Source organism: Bubalus bubalis, chromosome 9, assembly GCF_019923935.1.
Source record: "Bubalus bubalis isolate 160015118507 breed Murrah chromosome 9, NDDB_SH_1, whole genome shotgun sequence".
NCBI lineage: Eukaryota > Metazoa > Chordata > Mammalia > Artiodactyla > Bovidae > Bubalus > Bubalus bubalis.
Window position 1 is genome coordinate 42184422 of NC_059165.1, and position 8418 is coordinate 42192839.

The 8418-nt window shown below is 43.2% G+C and overlaps 1 pseudogene; it reads right to left on the bottom strand.

The window, feature by feature from the left end:
• Positions 1 to 1022: 1022 nt before the first annotated feature.
• Positions 1023 to 1884, bottom strand: LOC102415444 (annotated as a pseudogene).
• Between the last annotated feature and the right edge of the window lie 6534 nt (positions 1885 to 8418).

Here is an 8418-nt window from a genome sequence, read left to right on the forward strand (position 1 = left end):
TCAAGAATTCTCATTGACGAGATAGAAAAAAACACTTCTACCTAGTTACCAAGGCTGTCGAGAATACCTGAAAACAACTTAGAATTAGGACATCTAGTCTTGGACTTAGAGGACTTAACATGGAAGCATTTCATGATTGTCCCCCCCATTTTTTTTTAAATAAAGTGACTCCAAATGTGATATTGCATAGGGTCCTCAAGGTTTCAAATCATGGTGTGTACTGGCTTTTATTTATCCAATAGAAAAATGGAGGTGAGTGTGATTTTTCCATTATAGACAAATTTGGTTTCTCAGGGTTCTGGAAATACAAGGCATTAAATGCTTTCTTTGGGAGGAGGATGGTATTTTAGCAGTTAGAAGAAGCAATGGTATTGAGTAGACTATGAAGGCACCAGAAGAAAATCAATAGCCATATAATTTATGATATTTTTGCTACCTCAGTGCCACAGTTCTAGGTACTTATATTGACAACTGGGAGGCTCTAATTTTTAGGATGAGTCAGGGCAGAAATAAATACAAGGAAAAAAGACGGGAGTAGCAAAAGAGGCTTTCTGTTTTAGAAAATAGAGTTTGCAAATATAATAGTATTGTTTGAGAGTGTTACCAGTTTCTACAAAATGCTAAATTGTCCTCAAACCACTTTGATTTTTAGAATTGTTTTGGAAGGATAAAAGATCTTTTTCATATTGAATCAATACCTGTGTTATATTTGTTTTTCACAACTCAATTAAATTTTGGTTTTCCCAGAAGAGTTAGACAAAGGCTAAATGTAAGGATAATTTTAATCATTTAGAAGCATTTTTTTTTTTTTTTGGATACATGTCCTTTATCGAGGATGACAAATCAAAACAAAACCAAAAAACCCCAAACATGTAAAAACCCAGGGTGCTAGAAATACAAACTCAACTCGTTCAAATTCAAGCTCATCCAGAGCCTGGTCACAAGCCCTCCTGAGGTGCACGTGAGCACCAAATCAGGGACGGGGGACAGGAGTGAGCCAAGGAAGGGTGGGCAGGGGGGCCCTAACAGGCCCCCTAGTGACCACCCCCACACTGGCACCTCCACCTTCCCAATGACGGGGGAGAGCTACCGGGCCTTGTCCCTGTGACCCCTACCCCACCCCTGGCCAGAGCTTCGAAGGCCAGTCCCAAATGGTTCTACCCTCCCTTGCTGCATCCTCACTTGCTCAAGCTTCTTGCCTCACTCTTCTCCTCCTCCTCCACTTTCTTCTGTGATTAGTAGCAGGTTAGGATACTGTATAAGCCGCAGTGTGGCTGGGGGCCAGGGGAGGCAGGGTGGAGACAGAGCAAAGAGAGGAGAAGAAGAGCTGTCCAGAGACCCCTCTCTCTTCACGGGATCCCGAACTGGACAACCAGCTCCTCTTTTGCGTCCACATGGATCTGAGAAAGTGCACTATAGGCGTAAGCAGCTATCCTGGAGACCTGCTGCAAGTCGGAGAAGGGGACGGGCTCGCTGGCCAGCACTTGATGGGGCTGGCTGGTGAGAGACGGCAGCGGCGGCAGCTTCTTCCAATGGGTCAGGCTGCTGCTCAGCACAGCCAAACGGGTGCTTTACTGCCGAGCCCGGTCCATGTACTCGTGCTGCTCCATGCCCTGGGAGTCTGCAGCAGACACATCAATGATGTTGCTGGCTGTCTTGGCGAGAATGGAGGAGAGCAGCGCCTGCTCATCAGTGCGAGCAGAGGGCAGGCTGTGATAGTTGGGCTCGGCTCCATTGAGGGCTTTGGTGGGTGGGCTGCTAGGGTCCAGCAGCAGCTTCCGCTCCTCTAGGTCCTGGTCCGAGTCCTCGTTCTCGCTGCTATAGCAGCAACCCATGGCAGGGGTCGGGCCGGGCACTCAGGCCACGCCGAGGAGGGACGGCGTCCGTCTAGAAGCATTTCTACATGAACAGTTAAAAGACTGGAGATTAATTTCACTTTGAGTAAACCCTGAAATAACTCATGCTTGAGTAATTTGGGGGACATTCAGAGCTATTCACACCAAAGTGGTCCATGAGGGCTGGATGCTTGTTTTCGAAGGCAATGTTTTTGACACTTTTGTTAAATTCTTGGCAATTAAAATAGGAACTCTGAATAAAGGTTATATGGTCAAAGAAGATTGCTAAATATTGTTTACTAGTTTTCACCGATGGGGCCAGATTAATCTGACTTAAAAAAATTATGTTCCAACTACAATGCATTTTTTTTTTTTTTAAATCCAAGACAACATGTATAAACATGCAGATTTCAAATTAAAGCCCAGATTTGTAACTTGTCAGGAAAGCCCCGACAGACAATGTTGGGCGGCATCCCTGTGCAGTCAGGGCTCCACTAGATGGCACCATATCCCTCAGCCCTTGCCTTGCCTGCAACCTCATGTTGTTCCCTGCTTTGTGTCTTGTGGGCCTTTGAATTTATGATTTATGCTCTATTTTCCCTTTCTTTCCGGAAGTTTTGTGATGGAACATTACAGGTTCTGGGAACCTGCTTAACTTTGTTTAATTGAGCATTTTCAAAATGTTTGGAAACCCCTGAGCACAATGACTACTGGCATACCCAGTAGCATTCTGTGAAACAAGACATGCAGCTTAGTAGAAAGCAGGTGGTACACAGAATTAGAGACTGTCCCTGAGCTCTAATTCTAAGTCTTACCAGGAACGTTGGATGACATTAGAGTTCTGCTGCTGCTGCTAAGTCGCTTCAATTGTGTCTGACTCTGTGCGACCCCAGAGATGGCAGCCCACCAGGCTCCCCCATCCCTGGGATTCTCCAAGCAAGAACACTGGAGTGGGTTGCCATTTCCTTCTCCAATACATGAAAGTGAAAAGTGAAAGTGAGGTTGCTCAGTTGTGTCTGACTCTTCGAGACCCCATGGACATTAGAGTAGGTCATTCTTTATGCCTAATTTTTTAATATATTTTTAAATGAAGTATAGTTGATTTACAATGTTGTCCTGATTTTTTTTACACCTATTAGAAATATTTCCACACATACATTGGTGTAGTAGTAATTCCAGTGACATGTTATTTGGGAGAAAAATAGAAGTAAAAAAAAGAAAAAAGAAAAACACTACAGAAATTCAGATTGTGTCTGTGTGTGTGTAGTTTGTAGTGATAGGAGATCTATCATCAGGGGTCAGTATATAATTTCTGTGGTATTGCATTCAGAGGCCTCTTGCTATATGGTCCCTTATTATTTTTCTGAAAAAATGTATCTGTTTTAGAAAAGTTGATAATGGGTAATTTGGCTATCATAGTGTAGAAAATTTCTTTTGATAACTGAGGGGAAGAATGGGCTTTTCAGGTGGTGTTAGTGGTAAAGAATCTACCTGCCAATGCATGAGACTCAAGAGACACAGGTTCCGTCCCTGGGTTGTGAAGATCCCCTGTAGTAGGAAATGGCAACCTGCTCCAGTATTCTTGCCTGGGAAATCCCATCAACAGAGGAGCCTGGCGGGCTACAGTCCATGGGGTTGCAAAGAGTTGAACACAACTCACTGACAGCACACACACGCAAGGGGAAGAATGGGTTAGAAGGAAGGAAGGCAAGGTGTTTAGTTAATATTAAATTATTTTCTGTGGATATGCCAATAATATAGAATGTATTGACCTTCGTTTTTGTCTTTTGAGATCATCGAGATTACATTTCTACAATCTGCTTATGACATTAGGATCCTGGTATAATTAAAACCAGGGCTATCCTGGTGGCTCAGTAGTAAAAGAATCCATCTGCCAATGGAAGAAATGTGTGTTTGATCCCTGAGTTGGGAAGATCCTCTGGAGAAGGAAATGGCACCCACTTTAGTATTCTTGCCTGAGAAATCCCATGGACAGGAGCCTAGGGGGTTACAGTTCCTGGGGTCACAAAAGAGTCAGACACAACCTAGTGAGTAAGCAACAACAACAACATAATTAAAACCATATATTTGGACTTAGAAATTTTGCACATTTTTAAAAGTAGAGGAACCAATCTTTCACTGATGGCTATAAAGATAATTTTGTGAGTACATGAAAGCATGAAGAACTCCCAATCATGAGTTTCATTTGTATGCACACTCGTTAATTGAACACATTTTTGTTTTCATTTTCCAAAGTGACATATTTCCTTATCCTCATCATTTACTTGAGGTCAGTCATCCTCAACTTGCTGTGGGCTCTCAGGACAAGGATAAATGGGACCAGATTTGAGAGTCAAGGTGCCTGGCACTCCTCTAGGTGCTGAGGTGAAGCGGAGAACAACCGTGAACTCCAGTTCCCGAGGAACTCTATTCAGTAGGAAAGAAACCCCGACACCATCAGTTCTGGTGCTGATGATGAGAAGCAAAAAACATAACACACTGATAGAGCTAAACTTCTCAAACATGGCATTTGGGTCCAGATAATGCATTGTAGGAGGGGACTGTACTATGCATCATAGGATTGTTTATCAGCATACCTGGCCTCTATTCGATAGAACGCACTTGTTTCCCCTCTACCCCACCCCCAGCCCTAGGTAGTGACAACTGCAAAAGTCTGTAGACATTACCAAAGTCTCCCTTAGAGGAAATGTCACCCTTGGTTAAAAACTGCTGTGATAGAGGATGCCTGGAGGGCATGGGGATGTGGAGAATTGGTGTAGCTTTAGCTGGATTGCGGAGAAGGCAATGGCACCCCACACCAGTACTCTTGCCTGGAAAATCCCATGGACGGAGGAGCCTTGTGGGTTGCAGTCCATGGGGTTGCTAAGAGTCAGACGCCAGAAGTTTACAACTTGACGATGAACTTAACTATGGACATGTGAAAAAATACACTCATTTACTCACACAGAGATAATTTGTTCATCCAACAAATACTTATTGAGCACTTGCTTGAAGACAAAAAAATATCACCCAAACCTTCTACACAGAAGTAGCTATTTTTGGCTTTGTGTACACCTGTACTGTTTTCTCTACCTCCTTCTCCTACTTTTGTATCTTTGGCTAACAAAAATTAAACTTTTCTGCAAAACACATTTCCCCTTTTGATTAATTTCATTCCCAGTGTTACAAAACTGACTTTTTTCCCATCCCTGAAATGACCCATTCTCTTGATCATCATTATCTCCCTTTCTATTTCTCGTTTCAAGACAACATCTTCAAATAACTTACTTTCATATTCACTTCTCAACTTCGAATGGTTGTCATTTCTTCCAAGCTTCCATGAAAGTTTTCTATGAGACTGCCAATGATTTCTTAAATTTAATCAGGTGGTATTTTCTCTGCTTAAATAAGCATTTATTGTGTATATACCTTGATATATAGGATGATGCCAAGATCTAGGTGCTGGGCCTATAGGAAGACTTTAGTACAGTCCCTGTGTTCTGGGAGATTACATTCTGTTTGAAAAGTAGATGTGGAAATGGATACTTTAATGTGATGTTCTAATTAGAGATCGGATGTAACCAGGTTGCTATTGGAGCCCAAGGGAGAACTTTGAATTCAGGAGGACATTTTGGAGAAGATTCAGACTGAGTGCTGAAGGGTGAACCAGTTAAATAACATTAAGCAACTGCAGACAAGTAGCTCTCAAAGCCAACTGCACATCTAGCATAAAAAGTACTAATGCCTAGGCCCTGCCCAAGACCAGTGAAATCACAATGTCCAAGGTAGAAGCTGGGCAAGTATTTGAGGTTCCCCTGGTGATTCGAAGATGCGGACCTGAGAGCCCCAGATCTGGGCTGATGGACGAATGAGAGCAAGGATAAAGGGTGAAGAGTAGGAGGACTTCTGGTTCAGAAGTGTCAGAGCCTCCACTCCTGGACTGCCTGACTTCAAGAAATGTTTCTAACCCCTTTTGCTGCTGCTTCCATGTGACTGCGGTGGCATTAGGACACGTGACATTATGCTGCAGGGACCCAGTTTAATGGTTTAGAACAACACAGCTTTGTTTGTGTTTCTGTTTGCTCCCATGGGAGGGCCATGAGGGAGGGGTTCTGGCTTGATGTCATTCTTAGCCTGGAATCTAGGCTTGTGGAGCTCCCACTGTTTGGAGCCGGTTGTTCTAACAGGGGAGGGAGAATAGTGACTTGCATACGAATGCTTATAGGCTTCTGCCTGCAGGTGACTCATGACAGTTCTGGCCACGTGCACAGGCCTTATCAAGCCTGGTGGCCATATGTAAAGTCATGGGGGTGGGGCATGCTCCATCACCCTGTGCTAGGTTAAATATTTGTAAAAAACAACTGTCACTAAGTCTCTGAAATTGAACTGAGCTCAACTGTCACAGGCAGAGAGCTATACTCATATGCGGTTGGTTCCAGTGTTATATAACCTGAAAGTAGTGATTATATTATATTTGGGCCAAGTAGGATATCCCCAGGGGAGCTGAATGGTGTACTTTTTTTTTTATCTCTTATGTCTAATGCTTCTATTTTCAATTTCTTAACCCAAGTCTTGGACTTGCCAAAAGATTATGAGTTTCCAATATTATAGCACTTCCTAAATAATTCAAATGGAAACTCTTTGGGGTAAAATCTTCAGAGGGTAAAATTAATTTAACAGTCACTTTTTGAGTCAATCAGAATATGTATCCCAAGCTCTATTTCTCCTTGTCATTTTGTGGAGCCCCTCCATCCCTGGGAAAGGTGATCTTTAAGGCCTTTTGACCCATGCCAGTTCCCTCCTGTGTTTGCTTCCATTGCTTGTAAATTGAAACAGTATTTCCTAATTTTTTGGTTTCAAAGAATTACCTGTATGTAGTTTCATTTATGGAGAAGGCAATGGCAACCCACTCCAGTACTCTTGCCAGGAAAATCCCATGGACAGAGGAGCCTGGTAGGCTGCAGTCCATGGGATCGCTTGGAGTCAGACACGACTGAGTGACTTCACTTTCACTTTTCACTTTCATGTATTGGAGAAGGAAACGGCAGCCCACTCCAGTGTTCTTGCCTGGAGAATCCCAGGGACGGGGGAGCCTGGTGGACTGCCGTCTATGAGGTCGCACAGAGTCGGACACGACTGAAGTGACTTAGCAGCAGCAGCAGCAGAAGTTTCATTTAATCCCCAAATTATGGCAAATGGATTATTCAGTCTTATTTTATAAAGAAATTGAGGTTCAAAGAGGTGAGACAAGATATCACATATATTTCTGAAAATTTGTATCTCATAACTGTCACTCTTGTCTTCTTTCAACTTGGTATTAGTTTCTGTGTTTCAAGAGTCAGAATATTCATTCATTTATTCATCTATTCATTCACTCAATAAGAAGTTGCTGCTGTTGGAAGCACTGGACCAGCTATAGGGTGCATTTTCAGGATCTCTTTTCTTAGAGGTGTGCTCTGTTAAAGAAGGTGCTCTTTGTTGCTCAGCTAACAGCCTTTCCTTCTCCTAATACAACTGTAGTACTTTCTCATGAGACCAGCATGTTCCATCCCTTGATGTCAGAGACCCTAAGTCCCAACCCCACACTCAGGGGATGTCCCTGCTCTGCTCATCCTAAACCAGTCATAGACATATACTTTGGATTTGAGAATTGACTGGTAGCCATGCTCCAGATTATAAGAGGAAGTCTCCGTAGAAGGTCTTCCCTTCCTCAGTGAAAGTCATAGAACACGATGTGAAAGTGCTCTGACTCCCCTTCCCAAAGATGAACTTGACATCCAGACATAATGTCAGCCCTACAGTGACCATGTTGTGACAACTCAATGGGGAGGAACAGAAAGAAAAGAGCCTGGGTCCTTGACATTTTTGAATATGTGGGTTGCCTACATCCAGATGTCTTGTTATGAGAAGGAAAACCAGCTCTTTATGTGTTTAGGCTTCTGTGAAATGGATTCTCTGTTACTATTGACTGGATTCAACTGACTATTTTGGGGAAAACATAAACAAATCTTATTTGTGTTAGAGTTTTTGGCCATTTCTCATTCACCCCAGCCACTTCTGAGGGACTGTGTCCCATTCATTGCCCTTATTCCTCAAGTTTCAAATGGAATGATGTATTCTGCGTGGTCCTTTCCCTCATGATCCTGGGGTGCCAGTCGCAGACCTGCCATCGAACTACAACCTGAAGTCTGCCATGGGAAATGAGAACTGGAGGGACTGGAGTCCTCTTTCAAGGCCAATGAACTCATAAATGAGAGGATGAGTCAGTGAGCTCAGAGAGATGAGTTGAGGGAGTTGAGGGTCAAAGAGAGGACTTGGGACTGGGTTGTATAAAGTGGACCAGGAACTAGCTGAACTCATGAGGTCACAGAGAGAGGTTCAGGACAAGCAGAGAGAGACACCTAAGAGGAGAGCAAAGCAAGTGATGCCTTGGAGGTTCCTGATGCCGTAGTGATTCCTGACCATGAGTGTCCTTGTCAGGAATTAGTTCTTCCCAGGGATAATATGAGTGACTCTCTGTCCCATAAAAACTCTAGCTAATATACTAGACAACAAAAGTTATATTGTGAGTTAAAATATTGAC